General features: G+C 36.5%; 1 long non-coding RNA gene across 1 annotated transcript; it reads left to right on the forward strand.

Annotated features, from left to right (window-relative positions):
• The first annotated feature begins 18,706 nt into the window (after window positions 1-18,706).
• Window positions 18,707-19,771, forward strand: LOC126597492 (uncharacterized). The gene is made up of 3 exons (XR_007614267.1): window positions 18,707-18,805; window positions 18,884-18,968; window positions 19,059-19,771. It is a non-coding gene; the product is annotated as an uncharacterized LOC126597492 (long non-coding RNA).
• Window positions 19,772-20,557: the final 786 nt, after the last annotated feature.

Consider the following 20,557-nt stretch of genomic DNA (forward strand, 5'->3'; position numbering starts at 1 on the left):
GCCTACCGTGAATCCGACTATCGCTTACTCATTCTACCCAACTCATGAGGAAATTTTAGATTACAGAAGCGTCCTTGAAGAGACGAATCCTCCTCCCAAGAATCGTGAGATTTCGGTCTATTATGCTAGCTTAGATGATGTGTGGTGTAGAAATGAGATGATTGTCGACAATGTATTAGCATTTGTAGTAGCTACTGAGATCATGTTGAGCGATGACATTTCTGTTGATGAATGTCGACGTAGAGCTAATTGGTCAAACTGGAAACAAGCAATCCAAGTCGAACTCGATTCACTTGCGAAACGTAAGGTGTTTAGACCTGTAGTTCCTAGTCCTCCACATGTGAAGCCCGTTGCCTACAAGTGGGTTTTCGTTCGGAAGCGTAATGAGAAGAACGAGATTATGCGTTACAAAGCTCGTCTTGTAGCATAAGGTTTCTCGCAATGCCCCAGGATTGACTATGATGAAACTTACTCACCCGTTATGGATGTGATTACTTTTCGCTACCTTATCAGTTTGGTAGTTTCTGAAAAACTGGATATGCAGCTGATGGATGTAGTAACCGCGTATCTCTATGGGGATCTTGATACGGAAATTTATATGAAAGTTCCTGAAGGACTTACATTGACTGGTTCAAATATTTCCAAACCCCGGAACACGCTCTCAATTCGGCTGAGGCGTTCACTCTACGGTTTGAAACAATTTGGAAGAATGTGGTATAACCGTCTGAGTAAGTATTTGACTAGTCAGGGATATGTGAACAACGAACTATGCCCTTGTGTGTTCATTAAGAAGTTACATTCCGGATTTGCGATTGTTGCAGCATATGTCGATGACATGAATTTCATCGGAACTCCTGAAGAGCTCGCAAGAACTGCTTCACACCTGAAGTCGAAATTTGAGATGAAAGATCTAGGTAAGACTCGATACTGTCTCGGTCTCGAGATAGAGCATTGTTCGGATGGAATCCTAGTACATCAATTGAACTACACCCAGAAGGTGTTGCGCCGTTTTAATGAGGATAAAGCGAAGTCTTTGAGTACTCTTATGGTTGTTCGTACGCTAGATGCAAAACGAGATCCCTTCCATCCGAAGGAGGATGATGAAGAGATTTTGGAGCCTGAAGTTCCTTATCTAAGTGCGATAGGTGCTTTATTGTACTTAGCTTAATGCACTAGACCCGACATCTTCTTCACTGTTAATCTTTTGGCAAGATACAGCAATGCACCAACACGCAGACACTGGACTGGCGTGAAAGACATATTTCGTTACCTTAAGGGTACTACGGATTTGGGCTTTTTCTATCCCTACGAATCCTTGAGTGATACCGCTCCCTATGCTCATCAGGTTGATTCTCGCCTTGTTGGTTATGCCGATGCTGGATACTTATCTGATCCGCACAAGGCGCATTCTCAAACGGGCTATGTCTTTACCATTGGAGGCACTGCAATCTCTTGGAGGTCAACTAAACAGACCTTAGTTGCCACTTCGTCTAACCATGCTTAAATTCTCGCCTTACATGAAGCAACTCGGGAATGCTTTTGGTTGAAAGCGGTAGTGGGCCATATTCGAAGCTCCTGCGATCTTCATTCTGCCGTTAATGCCCTGTTGATGATTTTTTAGGACAACGCAGATTGCATCGAACAACTCAAGAAGGGTTACATCAAAGGAGACAACACCAAGCACATTGCGCCGAAGTTTTTCTTTACACATCAACAACAAGAGCATCAGAAGATTAAAGTCACGCAAATCCGTTCACAAGATAATTTGGCCGACCTCTTCACCAAATCACTACCGAAGGCGACATTTCAGAAGCTTGTTCATGGAATTGGTATGCGTAAACTTTCTGAGTTGTAACTTTGCTATTTCTCTTTGGAATTATGTCAAACTCAGGGGGAGTATCCTGTAGATACTTGCTTGATCTTAATGTACTCTTTTTCCCTACGATTATGAGCATTTTTCCCAATGGGTTTTTGCTACCTAACTAGGTTTTAACGAGGCACCCACCTTGGGCTGCTCATATCCTTAATGACGTCCTGTAGATGTTTCTTTTGACTTTGCATTTCTCATACATTTTTCCTTAGACTATGGATTTTGTCCCTACTCGAGTTTTTGCCATAGCCTTAGGATTTTTTAGTGAGACTTACTACTTATGCAAGTTCCTACCTTATTAAGAATAAGCGTTGTTCCTTGGAATCCGTGCCAACGAGTTGACTTCCTCAACTTCTGCATGATGTTGAATCTACCTTGAGTATTTACACACTCAAGGGGGAGTGTTGTGAACATTCCTAGTTTAAGTATGATTGTGTAAATCCTAGATTATATTTGATTCTAGTTATCATTTCCTATTACAACCTGTATTACTTGGAGAAGAAGGAATATCTTCTCTCCTTTTACTACTATAAATAAAGGCACAATGTAGAAGGGATAAAAACACACATTCCCCTACAATTCTACAAACACACATCTCTCTTCCCTCTCTCTTGTGCCGCTGGCCCCTCTCCTTTTTGTCAGATAAAAATAGACCACAACAATAAAAATATTTTTGTACAAATATTTTTTTTTAAATGATGAAAATACCCCTACATTATTTGACACCAAAAAGGGCCACAAATAAACATCAATAGACTTACTCGGATCCTTGGTTATCAACATAGTCATCATCATATATTTTTTCTTCATGCAATTCCAAGGTGGCAAATTGTACGGAATTGTAAAGATTAATCAAGTGCTGTGATTTTGGTTTAATACCGAATAGAGAAGGACAAGTCAGTGCAAGCCATTGGCTGCTAGTACAAAGTACGTTCTCTCTCTTTCCTTCACTGACTAATGCAAATAAAGAAAAAAGGAAAGGTCCAGACATTGATAGTGGCATATCCACCGGATTTCCATACAAAAACAATCAAAATATCTTGATTAATTTGCGGTGAAATAAAATGACTAATTATTATATTTTTTTAATCGACTTATTGCCTGAGCATATATATACTAGCTAGAAGACATTTTTTGAATTACAACATGCTACGCGTGATTTACACTTTTTAAATGTATTTACATGCATAAATTGACAAAAGGAAAGTCAAATATTGAAGTAAATGAATAACGTTAGGTCATGCTAAAAAAACACCTCATAAACTAATTAAAGCATTTGAATCCACATAATAAAATCAATCTCTATAAAATTTATATTAAGAATTGAGAAAATAATATTTAATAAACAACTGATTGAATCACATTATTGCTAGCCCATTATGAGACTAAGCCCACCCTCATTCCCCTTAGTGTAGATAATATTGTTTGTTAAAAACAATCATTTGACAACTAATTTAATTCCATTATTATCCTCGTGCGAAATACCTTTTTTATAACCTGCATTACAATCCTCTTAAGATGTTTTGAATGTGTTTTAAAATAGAGAAAATAATATGGAATGAACAACTGATTGAATCACATTATTGCTAGCCTATTGTGAGGTACTAATTAGAAAAAAAGTAAAAAAAAAATAATTATTAAAAAAGCACTATTAAAATGATGAAAGTACCCCTACATTATTTGAAGCATTATTTTGGGATGCCTTTGAAATTTTTTGTCTTGGGGACATTTTTGTCCAAATATTTTTGTTGAAGCTTGATGACACCAAAAAGGGCCACAAATAAACATCAATAGACTTACTCGGATCCTCAATTATCAACATAGTCATCATCATATATTTTTTCTTCATGCATTTCCAAGGTGGCAAATTGTACGGAATTGTAAAGATTAATCAAGTGTTGTGATTTTTGTTTAATATCGAACAGAGAAGGACAAGTCAGTGCAAGCCATTGGCTGCTAGTACATTGTACGTTCTCTCTCTTTCCTTCACTGACTGATGCAAATAAATAAAAAATGAAAGGTCCAGAGAGAGAGGGAGACAGAAAGAAGTGACGAGGGACGCTTGATAAGAGACATTGATAGTGGCATATCCACAGGATTTCCATACAAAAATAATCAAAATATCTTGATTAATTTGCGGTGAAATAAAATGACTAATTATTATGTTTTTTTAATTGACTTATTGCCCAGCAATGAGCATCATATATAAACTAGCTAGAAGACATTTTTTGAATTACAACATGCTACGCGTTATTTACACATTTTAAATGTATTTATATGCGTAAATTGACAAAAGGAAAGTCAAATATTTGAAGTAAATAAATAATCTTAGATCATGCTAAAAAAAACACCTCATAAACTAATTAAAGCATCTGAATCCATAGAATAAAATCGGTCTCTATAGAATTTATATTAAGAATAGAGAAAATAATATTTAATAAACAACTGATTGAATCACATTATTGCTAGCCTATTGTGAGGCTAAGTCCACCCTCATTCCCCTAAGTGTAGATAATATCGTTTGTTAAAAAAAAATTCATTTGACAATTAATTTAATCACATTATTATCCGTGTGCGAAATACCTTTTTTATAACCGACATTACACCCCTATTAAGATGTTTTGAACGTGTTTTAAAATAGAGCAAATAATATGGAATGAACAGCTGATTGAATCACATTATTACTAAACTATTGTGAGGTACTAATTAGAAAGAAAAAAACAAGTACAAAAAAATAATTATTAAAAAAGCACTATTAAAATGCTGAAAATACCCCTACATTATTTGATGCATTATTTTGGGATGCCTTTAAAAAAATTTATCTTGGGGACATTTTTGTCCAAATATTTTTGTTGAAACTTGATGACACCAAAAAGGTCCACAAATAAACATCAATAGACTTACTCGGATCCTTGATTATCAACATAGTCATCATCATATATTTTTTTCTTCATGCATTTCAAAGGTGGCAAATTGTACGGAATTGTAAAGATTAATCAAGTGCTGTGATTTTGGTTTAATACCGAATGGAGAAGGACAAGTCAATGCAAACCATTGGCTGCTAGTACAAATTACGTTCTCTCTCTTTCCTTCACTAACTGATGCAAATAGAGAAAAAATGAAAGGTCCAGAGAGAGAGGGAGACAGAATGATGTGATGAGGGACACTTGATAAGAGACATTGATAGTGGCATATCCACCGGATTTCCATACAAAAACAATCAAAATATCTTGACTAATTTGCGGTGAAATAAAATGACTAATTATTATGTTCTTTTTATCGACTTATTGCCTAGCAATGAGCATATATATACTAGTTAGAAGACATTTTTTGAATTACAACATGCTACGCGTTATTTACACATTTTAAATATATTTATATGCGTAAATTGACAAAAGGAAAATATGATATTTGAAGTAAATGAATAATCTTATATCATACTAAAAAAAACACCTCATAAACTAATTAAAGTATCTGAATCCACATAATAAAATCGGTCTCTATAGAATTTATATTAAAAATAGAGAAAATAATATTTAATAAACAACGGATTGAATCACATTATTGCTAGCCCATTGTGAGGCTAAAGCTCACCCTCTTTCCCCTTAGTGTAGATAATATCGTTTGTTAAAAAAAATTAACAACTAATTTAATCATATTATTATCCGCGTACGAAATACCTTTTTTATAACTGGCATTACACGCTTCTTAAGATGTTTTGAACGTGTTTTAAAATAGAGAAAATAATATGGAATGAACAACTGATTGAATCACATTATTGCTAAATTATTGTGAGGTACTAATTAGAAAGAAAAAAAGTACAAAAAAATAATTATTAAAAAAGCACTATTAAAATGATGAAAATACCCCTACATTATTTGAAGCATTATTTTGGGATGCCTTTGAAATTTTTTGTCTTGGGGACATTTTTGTCGAAATCTTTTAGTTGAAGCTTAGTGACAGCAAAAATACTATTCACCTTTTATGTTGGCTTTATATATAAGATTATTATTAGGGGTGTGATATCCACACACCCCATTTTACTTCTCACACACCCATTTAATTTTCAGTCGTCGGATCGAATGAATTGAAAAAGATCAACGGATATAAATTATCAAGGGTGTGTGAGAAGTAAAATAAGGTGTGTGGATAGCACACCTCTCTCTCTCTCTCTCTCTCTCTCTCTCTCTCTCTCTCTCTCTCTCTCTCTCTCTCTCTCTCTCTCTCTCTCTCTCATCACACACACACATAGTAGTATGGCCATAGTGGAGTGAGATGCTCCTTGTTCTCTACTTTCATAAAGCAAAATATAAATAACATATTGTGTTTGCACTCAAAATATACCCATTTTTACTTATTTGGGCAATTTGGGTAAAATATGGCATTTGGAGGATTAATATGCAAGAAAACTAACTTGGAAAGATATTTGGCTACAAGTAGGGGGTTTTGGCACTATAATATTGTTTCTTCCATTTGTTTGGGTGGTGGAGGGTTTGTCAAGCCTTTATTTAATCAAGATACATGCATGTATTGCAAGTGGATGGGAGAGCTTTCGGGCAAGAATGTGTAGTGAAAGAAGCTAGTTTGCTTCTTTTATTTATTTTATTGCAAGTGGGAAAAGGCATGTAGTGGAGATGCAACTTGCTTCTTTTTTTTATTGTTAGTTTATTACAAGTGGGGAAACATGTGCTAAAAACATGTGGTGGAGGTGCAAGTTCCCCTTTTAATATTGTTTCTACATGCAAGTTGGCAAAAGCAATGCAAAGCTACCCAAGTAAGGAAATGCAAGCTGCCCAAGCTTTTTTCGGGCAAGTACAAAACCTCAGCAGGAGGGTTTCCTCCAGACCTCTATAAAAAGGAGCAGATGCACAAGGATTATGGACACTCAAACAAACAAACAAAAGCACAAACTCTGCTCAAACCAGATTTGCCAAAAGCCTTCTTTTATCTAGTTTATTAGCTCTGCTGCTCACTTGCGGTATCGATCTCATTTGTAGCCTTTATGTACTCATTTCCAGCCATATAAATTACAAGCAATCTGCAATATTAGTCACTTTCCTCTGTCATTTATATTTCCAAGCAACCTTGTCATTTACATATTGTTCTATCTCTCCATATAAGTAAAGTCCTTATTTTTAAGGCAAACAAAGAACCTTAATTTTAGCAACTCCCACTCAATGGCACAATCTCTTGGTTCGAAGTCAAACTCAGGTGCAACCTCAATCATTCAAATTCCGTCTACTAACGGCATCTAGTAGTGGCACGCCCGCACCCACCAATCTCGTATGTGTAGTAAATCCCCGACTTGCCCGCAAGGCACCATGGCGGATTTAGGGAGCAAACATATTGCATATTCAGTAAGTACTAGAGGAAAAAGATTTGGGAACACACACACATAGTAGTATGGCCATAGTGGAGTGAGATGCTCCTTGTTCTCTACTTTCATAAAGCAAAATATAAATAACATATTGCATATTCAGTAAGTACTAGAGGAAAAAGATTTGGGAGGTCAGTCTAACTATCAGTTGGATTTTCAATTTTCCATACATGTTCACAAAGAAACGGGCTCTATTATGCACTCATCCTTTGTGAGAGTATTCTGACTACTATATATTTTCTCGTGATATATATAGGCATTAGGGTTGAGAAAAAGTACCAGCAAACTGAAGGATCAAATCGAATTTCTAGTTCTGTTCATTTTTTTTTATACAATTTGATCTATTTGGAGCTGAATGGAACCAAGTTAACCGGTGAAGTTATAGTATGTGTATGTGCATAATTTTCGCAAATATAAGTTTAACAAACTAACAAAGAAAAGCATAATACATGACGTGTAAAACAGAAAAAGAAAACATGATACATATATTTTACAATGGTTACAAATGTTGATAGGTGCGTGCACATGCTTCTCTGCTAACTTTGTACTGTGGGAACATGGACCAACCAGAGCAGCTAAAATATGATACCACATCCTATCAAATCCCAACAATCCCCCATTCAAGATTGTCCAAAGCTATGGCCCCGTTTCTTTGGCTAATACTGGGGTTGGTAACAGTCAATTCTCATTTTCTGACCGACCCATTGATAATATGATTTTTCAAATATATATATATATAAAGTCAATATAAAAGATGAATAGTATTTTTTGTGTCACCAAGCTTCAATAAAAATATTTGGACACCCAAGACAAAAAATTTCACAGGCATCCCAAAATAATGTAGGGGTATTTTCATCATTTTAATAGTGCTTTTTTAATAATTATTTTTTTGTATTTTTTTTCTATTTAGTACCTCACAATAGGCTAGTAATAATGTGATTCAATCAGCTTTTCATTCCATATTATTTTCTCTATTTTTAAACATGTTCAAAACATCTTAAGAAGCGTGTAATGCTGGTTATAAAAAAAGTATTTCGCACGCGGATAATAATGAGATTAAGATTAAATTAGTTGTCAAATGATTTTTTTTTAACAAACGATATTATCTACATTAAGAGCATGTCCACCCCTAAGGACTTTGTGCCAGCACCCAGCACATTTATCCACTCAAATGAACAGTAATAGACCCTAATAAACAGTAATAGGCCAATGCATCTCCACTCCTAAAAAAAAATAGCCTAGTCAATTTTATTAAAATATTATTATTTTTTATTATAAACACTTTCTTCTTCTTCCTCCTTCAACTCCTCTGACTGTCTTTGGTCCCCACGATGCGCCAATTCCTTCACTCCCCATCGCCATAGCCCGCAGCTAGTCCTCAGCCAGCAGCCGCTTCCCCCACCCTCTCGCCGCCGCCTCCACCACCACCGCCTTCTCTCTCCTCCTCTTCCTCCTGGTTTGCTTTCGAAAAATCACCCAGAAACGGACTGCCCCGGAATCCAACTCCAAGCCCCCCCACCGGTACTCCTACTCCGTCCTCCGCCCTCCGCCGAGCGACCGACTCGTTCTCTTCGACGCACCGATTCGACCAAGGCGGCTCCGGGTCCGTGTACTTCGGCATAATCCCACACACCCGCCAAGACGTCGCCGTCAAGCTCGTGGACTCCGGGTCGCTCCAGCGCGAGCTCAAGTTCCAGAACGAGCTCCAGAGCGATTCACCGCTCGTTGTCTCGGTGCTCGGATTCTCCTTCGACGCCACGCTGACGTCAGATAGGCCAGTCCCAAGGTCTGTCGATTTTAGGCCGGCCTGTGGACTGGCTTTGGCTGGGTGCCAATCGATTTCACGGGATGGAGTGAATTGACAGGGTGCCAGCCTGGTTTTTTGACTGGGTGCTGGGCTATTCCACCTCTGGTGGAACTGCTCTAAGGGGAAGGAGGGTGGGCTTAGCCTCACAATGGGCTAGCAATAATGTGATTCAATCAGTTGTTTATTAAATATTATTTTCTCTATTTTTAATATAAATTCTATAGAGACCGATTTTATTATGTGGATTCATATGCTTTAATTAGTTTATGAGGTGTTTTTTTAACATGATCTAAGATTATTCATTTACTTCAAATATTTGACTTTCCTTTTGTCAATTTACGCATATAAATACATTTAAAACGTGTAAATCACGCGTAGCATGTTGTAATTCAAAAAAATGTCTTCTAACTAGTATATATTTGCTCATTGCTAGGCAATAAGTCGATTAAAAAAACATAATAATTAGTCATTTTATTTCACCGCAAATTAATCACGATATTGTGATTGTTTTTGTATGGAAATCCAGTGGATATGCCACTATCAATGTTTGTTATCAAGGGTCCCTCGTCACGTTTTTCTGTCTCTCTCTTCTCTCTCTGTGGACCTTTCCTTTTTTCTTTATTTGCATCAGTCAGTGAAGGAAAGAGAGAGAACGTACTTTGTAATAGCAGCCAATGACTTGCACTGACTTGTCCTTCTCCATTCGGTATTAAACCAAAATCACAACACTAGATTAATCTTTACAATTCCGTACAATTTGCCACCTTGGAAATGCATGAAGAAAAAATATATGATGATGACTATGTTGATAACCAAGGATCCGAGTAAGTATATTGATGTTTATTTGTGGCCCTTTTTGGTGTCACCAAGCTTCAACAAAAATATTTGGACAAAAATGTCCCCACGACAAAAAAAAATTCAAAAGCATCCCAAAATAATGCATCAAATAATGTAAAGGTATTTTCGTCATTTTAACAGTACTTTTTTTAATAATTATTTTTTTGTACTTTTTTTTAATTAGTACCTCACAATAGGATAGCAATAATGCGATTCACTCAATTGTTCATTCCATATTATTTTCTTTATTTTTAAACACGTTCAAAACATCTTAAGAGAAGTGTAATGCTGATTATAAAAAAATGTATTTCACACACGGATAATAATGTGATTAAATTAGTTATCAAATTATTTTTTTTTAACAAACGATATTATCTACACTAAGGGGAAGCGGGTGGGCTTAGCCTCACAATGGGCTAGCAATAATGTGATTCAATCAGTTGTTTATTAAATATTATTTTATCTAACTTAATGTAAACTCTATAGATCGATTTTATTATGTGGATTCAGCTGCTTTAATTGGTTTATGAGGGAATTCTTTTATCATGATCTAAGATTATTCATTTACTTCAAATATTTGACTTTCCTTTTGTCAATTTATGCATATAAATGCATTTAAAATGTGTAAATCATGCGTAGCACGTTGTGATTCAAAATATATTTTTTGCACATGCGTGAGCATGTGCATTAATATATATGTATATGTATATATATATATATATATATACGCTCATTGCTAGGCAATATCTCGATTAAAAACATAATAATTAGTCATTTTATTTCACCGCAAATTAATCAAATATTTTGATTGTTTTTGTATGGAAATCCGGTGGATATGCCACTATCAAAGTCTCTTATCAATGGTCCCTCATCACTCTGTCTTTCTGTCTCTCTCTCTCTCTCTCTCTTTGGACCTTTCCTTTTTCTTTATTTGCATCAGTCAGTGAAGGAAAGAAAGAGAACGTGCTTTGTACTAGCAGTGAATGGCTTGCACTGACTTGTCCTTCTTCATACGGGTATTAAACAAAAACCACAGCACTTGGTAAATATTTACAATTTCGTACAATTTGCCACCTTGGAAATGCATGAAGAAATAATATATGATGATGACTATGTTGATAACCAAGGATCCCGGTAAGTCTATTGATGTTTATTTGTGGCCCTTTTTGGTGTCACCAAGCTTCAACAAAAATATTTGGACAAAAATGTCCTCAAGACAACAAATTTCAAAGGCATCCCAAAATAATGCATCAAATAATGTAGGGGTATTTTCATCATTTTAACATTACTTTTTTAATAATTGTTTTTGTACTTTTTTTTAATTAGTACCTCACAATAGGATAGCAATAATGTGATTCAATCAATCGTTCATTCCATATTATTTTCTCTATTTTTAAACACATTTAAAACATTTTAAGAAGAGTGTAATGCCGGTTATAAAAAAGGTATTTCGCACGCAGATAATAATGTAACTAAATTAGTTGTCAAATGATTTTTTTCTAATAAACAATATTATCTACACTAAAGGGAAGAGGGGTGGGCCTAGCCTCACAATTGGCTAGCAATAATGTGATTCAATCAGTTGTTTATTAAATATTATTTTCTCTATTCTTAATGTAAATTCTATAAAGACTGATTTTATTATGTGGATTTAGCTACTTTAATTGGTTTATGAGGGTTTCTTTTAGCATGATCTAAGATTATTCATTTACTTCAAATATTTGACTTTCATTTTGTCAATTTACGCATATAAATACATTTAAAATGTGTAAATCATGCGTAGCACGTTGTGATTCAAAACTCATTGCTAGGCAATATGTCGATTAAAAAAACATAATAATTAGTCATTTTATTTCACCGCAAATTAATCAAAATATTTTGATTGTTTTTGTATGGAAATCCAGTGGATATGCCACTATCATAGTCTCTTAGAGCAACTCTAGTGGGAGCTGGAGCCCGATGGACCAGCGACTTTGATGACCCAATAGCCCCGCTATCTTCTCCAGCCCATGCGGGCAATTAGGCAGAGGGCCCGAGTGAGAAGCCTGGCTCGAATTGGTGGCCCGAGCGCCTGAGGCCATATGATGTATGGTTTATGTCAGCCACATTATAAAATTAATTAAAAAATGTAAAAATAATTTAAACAATTAATAAAAAATCTGAAAAAAAATATTAAAAAATAAAAAAAAAAGATTTAATTTTTCTATAAATATCTTATCATTATTTTCCGTCTTACACCACAATTTTATATTTTTTCAAATACTTTGGGTTGTAATTTCTTATTTAATGAAACGTGGTACAACGAGGCCGATTAAAATCATATCCGAAATTACAAATAAAATTATTTTGTATTATTTTATAAAATAAAAAAATACTAATATTTTATTACTTATTACCATGGCTATTCAGTTTAGTGGTGAAGATGCAAAAGGCAATTACTGTTCACTGGGGGGGATTCAATAGTGAGTTGCCCTAGAAGGCCTCTGCAACGTTGGAGTTGCTCTTATCAAGGGTCCCTCGTCAGTCAGTCTTTCTGTCTCTCTCTCTCTTTTTCTGAACCTTTCCTTTTTTCTTTATTTGCATCAGTCAGTGAAGGAAATAGAGAGAATTTACTTTGTACTAGCAGCCAATGGCTTGCACTGACTTGTCCTTTTCCGTTCGGATATTAAACCAAAACCACAGCACTTGGTCAATCTTTACAATTCCGTACAATTTGCCACCTTGGAAATACATGAAGAAAGAATATATGATGATGACTACGTTGATAACCAAGGATCTGGGTAATTCTATTGATGTTTATTTGTGGCCGTTGGTCGATAAGCTGAAAGATTTATGGGAAAACGGAGTTCCGACATACGATAAATCAACTGGGTAGATGTTCACCTTGCAAGCAGTAGTGATGTGGACTATAAATGGTTTTTCAACATATGCTATGATGTCCGGGTTGAGTACTAAGGGTTATTTTCCATGCCTAGTTTGCAAGGAGGACACAACGTCTTCTTGGAACGCCGGGAAGTTTGTTACCTAGGGCATTGTAGATGGTTGTTGTGGGACCACGAGTGGCGTCAGAACAAGACAACACTCTTCCACGGAACAGAGATTCGGACAAGACATCAAGAATGGTCCGGAGAAAATATTTTAATGCACTTGAATTGTAACATCCCACATCGACCAACGGAAAGGGGGTGATATGCCCTATATGTACATGCCTACCTCCTATAGCACGAGGCCTTTTGGGAACTCACTGGCTTTGGATTCCATCGAAACTCCGAAGTTAAGCGAGTTTGGGCAAGAGCAATCCCAGGATAGGTGACCCAATGGGAAGTTACTCGTGAGTTCCCATAAACAAAACCGTGAGGGAATGGGAAGCCCAAAGCGAACAATATCGTGCTACGACAGAGCCGAGACTGGGATGTCACATGAATCGTTTGGATTTTGGTCTGTTTGGCAAATTGGTTAATAAGATCAGACCAAACACCTATCTAAACTAAACACACAAAAATATGTTGTTTGAGTTGTCGTACTAGTTGAAATTGAAACTGCGTCACAATCTCGATGTTATGCATGTTGAGAAGAACGTGTTTGATACACTGGTTGGAACTATATTAGACATCGAGAGAAAAACGAAAGACATGATCAAAGCTCGCATCGATTTGGAGCGAATGGGAATAAGGCCACATTTATGGATGACGAGGGACGGTGAGATAGCCAGAAATGACCTAGCATCTTTCTTTCAGTAAAACTGGAGAAGAGGAAAGAGTTTTTAAAGTTTATATCCTCTGTAAAATTTTAAGATGGGTATGCTTCAAATATTGGGCGATGCACAAATGTAGATCGGGGCAAATTTTCTGGGCTTAAGAGCCACGATTGTCATGCCATACTACGACGCCTGCTCCCAGTTGGTATTCGACACCTCTTGCCAGAAAATGTTGTAAAGCCGATTCTATTGTTGGTGAGTTTTTTTCACAATTATCTACTAGGACGTTGCGAAAGTCTAATGTACAATAGTTACTCACTAACATTGTCGAAGACCTATGCAAATTTAAACAAATATTTCCTTCTTCTTTCTTCACAAGCATGATACACGTGATGATTCACTTGTCATATGAGGCATTAATTGTCGAACCCGTCAACTATCGATGGATGTATCCAATTGAAAAGTATGAAGTCCTTAATCATGTATTATTTTGTGAGCAATTGATGATTTAACTTATTTGAATCATAACAATTTTTATTTTGCAAACTACTGGTGAGTTAAAGAAAAGTGTAAGGAACAGGGCGAAGCCCGAATGATCAATTGTGGAGGTTTGGGTGGCATTTGAGATGAATATGTTTTGTGCTATATACTTACAACATGTTGAGACAGCATCAATCAACCACAACGTAATAATGACGGTGGTGTGAGAAGGCAAAAACTATATGTGTTTGCCCAAATCACACGACCATTTGGCAAACCAGTACGAGGCGATTCGTTCACGGAAAGGGACATGCAGGTAGCTCATTGGTTCGTACTTAATAATTATGACAAGATAATTAAGTACCTGGATGAGCATGAAGAGTTGATGAAGCGAAAATAGCCTTTGCATTTATATGCCATGAAGCACAGTGACTTGTTTCCTAATTGGTTTTGCGAGCAAGTAAGTTGTTTAGGTTTTTTTGGATGTTTATTTTCCTAAATTGCCTGTTAGTTGTCTTAAATTTTGGTAAAACCAACATGTCAAATTTTTGGTTTAAATTAGGTGAAAATAATGAAGGAAACCAACTCCCCCGCGTATACTGAAAAATTATACAATTTGGCTATCGGACCTTTAAGCACGGAACTGTACTCAAGATGTCATGTGAACAACATAAAATTCTTGGGAGCTGAGCATGATGACAAGCTTTGTACTCAAAATAACGGGGCACATGTCACAGAAGCATGAGATATTGCAAACACTGATTTCTATGGCAAACTAACAAGTGTGGTCCAATTGCTTTACAAAGACCGTTGCCAAGTCATCATTTTTAAGTGTCGTTGGTTTGATACAGACCCTAGTAGGAATGGGAATGTTAAATGGGATGATGGTTTACTGTCGGTGAACACTAATCGATGTTGGTACAATGAAGATCCGTACATTTTGGCAACTATGGCCAAGCAAATTTTCTAGATCGATGACCCAAAGACCGGGAGGGGATGGAAAGTTGTTCAGAGGATTGATCACAGAGGGGTGTATGATATTATGAACCGAGATCCTGATGACAAAGACGATGACGACAACTTTGTTGACCAACTCCATGAAACTTCGACACAAATTGGTGCAAAAACACTTCGCGATACTAATATTGTCCAAGAACCATTTCAGGTAGCTGAAGGTCCTCAAATCGAAATTCCTATAGACTCAATTCCAATTGATTTTAAAAGTCTCCCAAGATATAATCCATCTGAGGGCGTGGATCATGTTTTTGATGTACCAACGGATGAGGATGAATGAGAGACTGAAAGTGATCAAAGTGAAGATAGTGATATTTATTGTACCGAGGATGAGGATTATGGACTTTTGACTTATATGCAATGCAATTAAGTGTATTTAATATTTTGTATATAAACAAATTTTAATTTTTATTAAATTTGTAATTGGATAATGAATTAAAAAAAACAAAATAAAGTTAATTTTACCTGACGAACAAAAAAAAGTCGTTGCGCATAACGTAAACGCGTGACGAAAATAAGAACATTCGTTGTGCAAGGTAGAAAAATTTAATATGAAATTTAAATTGAGTTTCCAGGGTTACGCGACAAATGGTACGGATTCATCGCATAATAGACGTTTGTGCGATGAAATCAGATACTTTCGTCACGCAAGGCCTTCAAAATTTCCCAAAGTTAAATATGGGTGCCTTTTTTTAAATGTTCATTAAATATTGAGCGACGAATGAGGATAATTCGTCATGCAATCAGTATTGTGCGACAAAGGTGCTAAATTCGTACCTAAAGGTCCTTCAAAATTTCCCAAATTAAATGTAGGCGCCTTTTTTAAAAAATGTTGATTAAATATTGTGCGATGAAATGTGCTAGATTTGTCGCGCTTTTTCCTTATGGGGGACGAATTAGTTTCTTTTTGTCGTACATTGTTCTCAAAATTAACCAAAAATTGGACGGGTTCTTTTTTTAAATTCATTAAAAGTGCTTGATGATCCTTCGCATTATTAGTTCCAGAGAGCTTTTCTTTCTCTCATTTTTCAAAACTTCTCTCTCACTTGAACTCTCTCTCCCTCGAACTATCTTTCTCTCTCTCCCTCGAGCTCTCTCTCCCTACAACTCTCTCTCTCAACTCTTAGGTAAATTTCTTTTTTTTTTCTTCATTTGTTAATTATTTTAGTTGTATGATATTTGTGGATTGATTATGTATTAGGGTATTAGGCATTAGGGGTTAGGGATTTAGGGATTTTGTCAATTTGGGGATTTAGGGTTTATCTCAATTTGGGGATTTAGGGATTTCGAAATTGGGGATTTAGGAATTTTTGAAATAGGGAATTTAGGAATTTGGCAATTTGGGGATTAGGGCTCGGGGTGGGCGGTGGGGAATGGGGGTTGGATTGGGGTGGAGGTGTCGTGAGGTGAGGGTTGGGTAGGGGTGGAGGTGGCGTAGGGTGAAGGTTGGGTAGGGGTGGAGGTGGTGCAAGGTGGGGGTTGGGTAGGGTTTAATTAGTTTGTTAATTTTCTTAATTTTTTGCAAATTTCATTTAAATTGGATTTATTCAATTTGTTAATATGTTAACATATTAAATTAGTTAAATTGATTAAGTTGTTAACTTGATAATTTTTTGTTTGAGTTTTGTAAGTTTAGGGTTTATTTGCTAATGTTAGGGATTATTTTATATTGTTACAATTGTATAACATTAGGGTTCAGGGTTTTTTTTTTTGGGGGGGGGGGGGGATTAAGTATTACTTAGTACGATTAATTTGTTAAATTAGTTTACGATTTTCATTTGTTAACTTTAAAATCATAGGTTTAGGATTTTAGTTTAATTTTTTAATTTTAGGATTAAGATTTTAGTTATAGGTATTGTCACATCCCGGCCCGGGGCGGATCACTTCCCGAGCCCGCTCCACCACCGTAGCACGATATTGTCCGCTTTGGACCCTGACCACGCCCTCACGGTTTTGTTTCTAGGAACTCACGAGCAACTTCCCAGTGGGTCACCCATCCTGGGAGTGCTCTAGCCCCCTTCTCGCTTAACTTCGGAGTTCCGATGGAACCCGAAGCCAATGAGCTCCCAAAAGGCCTTGTGCTAGGTAGGGATGAGAATATACATTTAAGGATCACTCCCTTGGGCGATGTGGGATGTCACAAGTATAATATTATTTGGATGAAGTATTATTTGTTGGGATTAAATTGTTAAATTAGTTAAATTTGTTAATTTCTAAATCCTAGGTTTACAATTTTAATTTAATTTATAAATTTAGGATTAATATTTAGGTTACAAGTATAAATCTTAATTTTTTTGTATTACTTTTTTAATTTTAGGGTTGCTTTTACCATTTCATAAATTTTGTGTTAATTGTATAATTATAGGGTCCAATTTTTATTTTTTCAATTTTAGGACTTTGTATTGATTATATAAATTGGTATTAATGACATAGTTTTAAATGTTTGTAGTTCAATTGGATTTTGTAGATGTCGCAATTGATTAAGCAGCGTAGGTCAGTGAGTAGGTCCTTACCAACACCTCCACCACCTACGCCTACAGTCGCCACCGCTCCACCAGCACTAGCCCCGATGTCGAAGGCTATCCTACATCCACCCCAAGCCCCGATGTCTACAGTGCCTGAGTCATCTACTTCTCCGGTGACTCATCCATTATTAAGCGCCCAACGGACTCATCGACAGGCCGGATTACCGACAAGGTAGAGGAGTCTGCATCGACTTCCACCACATATGGAGAGGGAGCTAATACAGGTAATACATCTTTTTGTGAAAATTTCTAATTTAATATAGTATTATTCAGTTCCTTTATGTGTGAATTGTTGGGTACTTGTGTTGGTTGTGTTGTATATTTGTTTGTAGGTTTTGGGAAATGTTGTATTTTTAGGGGAAGTTCTGTCGAACTTTTCGTAGATTATTTAATTTTCTTTTACACTAAGTTATTTCATTTTTGCAACTCGTAAAAACACTAAGGGCCCAAGTAGACTCATGGGCACCTCACAACTCACCTGCACCACCCAAGAGCGTATAAATATTACATGGGATGCTCGACATCGGGCGACATCAACAAAGGAGCATCACAACCATTTGGTCCACAACATTGGCTCTGTTGTGCATCACCACTGCCCCATGCAGTAGGAGTTTTGGAGACTTGTCCCACAAGAGACCAAGGATGCTGTTCTTCATGAGCTATCGGTTAGCAAAGTTTATTTTTCCATTATTTTTTAAGTAAATTGTGAAAATTAATAACTGTTAACTTTGATTAATTTTTATCTTATTCGCATCATCATTATGAGCTTGAGGACCTTGATGCCAATCAAACCAAATACATCCAAGAACTTTTCACCGGCCGGTTCACTCAATGGAAGAGTGACCTCCACAAGTATTTCTAGAAATTCGACGATCCGGCTATCGCTATAGCACATGGGTGCCCCTTAGAGTTGGTGAAGCGCTCTGAAAATTGGGCTTGGCTCTGCACCCATTTTCAAGACGAAAAATACTTGGTAAGTGAATTATCTAAATTATTTTAGATTAATAATATTTTATTAACTCTTTAATTCTGTTTATTAATTTACTTGAATACTTTATAATTAATATCGGCACTAATACGGTTCGTTTCTTTTTAACATAAAAGAGCCATGGCCAACACAATAAATAAGTCGAAAAAGAAGCTTATCCACCACTCCGGCTTCCGACGCTTCTCATATAGGATGGAGGAGCGACGTCGGGTAACCACATTTAAAAAAAAATATTACTCTTACTCTAAATTACACAACTAATAACTCGTGCCTTTATTAATTTTTAAGGCTGACGGGGTCAAAGTTTCCTAAGATTGATACATTCAATGAGGTGTACGTGCGGCCTGGTGATGAGTTGACGAATGAGATCCATGTAAGTTTTTGTAATTTTTAAATTTATAATTCTTGTTCATTTTAAATAAATGTTATATAAATATTAATTAACTTGCTTTTATAATTATAGGCTACTATGGTCGAGAGGAACCAGGTTGTCCTCAAGGAAGTGGCTTCCCAGCTTCCCCCTGACACCACAATAGAGGAGTTTCCCCCTTCCCCAAGGATGCAAGTCTTCGTATCATGACAGATACCATCAACCAGAAACTTTGTCTTATGTGGGGGAAGGTGTATCAGGGCATGGGAAATGCCCGCCATCATGAGATGGGGGCATCATCTTCCACCTCCACCTCGGGATAGGTCGCATCATTGACGAAGCAAGTAGTGGAACTCCAATAGCAGGTGGCGGCCCAAAATCAGTACATTGTGACGCAAACTACCCACATTGCCACCCAGCATGCTCATATTGCTGCCCAAGAGTCTAGGATGGCCCAGATGATCGCCGCGCTTATGAAGGGAGGCTTCGACATCCCCGCCACTACACCTCATACTACTACGCCTTCGACTTCCCAAGCCATTGACCCAGCACAGCCAACTGCCGAAGCTAACTCTGATGACTTTTTATGTTTTTTTTAATTAAACCTTCGTACTTTTACAAAATTTGGGCTTACGAATCTGTTGAGCCTTTTCGGGTATATTGGTTACTTCAGTTTCCCGAAAGTAACACCATAGGGCCCATGAAAGCGGTGTCTTATGTGTCGATTATTTTTTAGGAAAATTATTTTACCATCCATTATATAACATTATTATACCTATAAAGAGAAGGAAAACTTGTGCTTGAAAGCATGAAAGGGGAAAAATTGCATTCCGACCGCGACAGGATGTCATTTTCTTCTTGGCAAAAACGTTCTAACTTGATTTTTGCTCTATGTGTGTGTGTGTGTGTCTATATATATATATATATATCTTATACTCCTATTTTTTAGCGTAGTATAGCAATGATTTTAAATTTCAGGGACAAAATTCTTTAAGGTGAATAGATTGTGACAACCCATCCCTAATTTTACGATTTTATAAATCTTAAAATGTGAATTCACGAGAATACCCTAGAGACGAAGGTATTGATTTTCGTTGATCGCTAGTTCATGACGCGTATGAACTATCACCTTATTGTATTTCAAAAGTACTTGACGGTGCGAATACGTAAACGCATGTAAAATTGAATTCGAAACTATGACAGAGGTGTTACGGAACTATAAATTTGAAAGTACGTTGGTCAGGGTTGTTATTTATTACTCTATTCATTTCTTATAGTTATTATTATTTTTATTATTTGAGGTGGTTAGAAAAATTAAGAAAAATAAAAGAGGAAGGCTGATTGATAGCAGCGAAGGGAGAGGGAGAGAAAGAAGATAGGCATGCCCAATCAGGAAAGAAGGAGGGTGAGAGTGATGAAAGGGAGAGAAGAACCAAGAGGGAAAGGAGAGAGGTGTGGAGCACCCAACCCAACTGACCCGTACACCCATAGCAAAACCAGTTTTGACCCGGTTCTAATTTCGGCTAGGTTCCACCAACTTTTTCGACGAAAGTCACCCATTCTTCACCTAGAAATCATCCCTTGACCTCCTC

The sequence above is a fragment of the Malus sylvestris genome, chromosome 13 (assembly GCF_916048215.2).
Source record: "Malus sylvestris chromosome 13, drMalSylv7.2, whole genome shotgun sequence".
Classification (NCBI taxonomy): domain Eukaryota; kingdom Viridiplantae; phylum Streptophyta; class Magnoliopsida; order Rosales; family Rosaceae; genus Malus; species Malus sylvestris.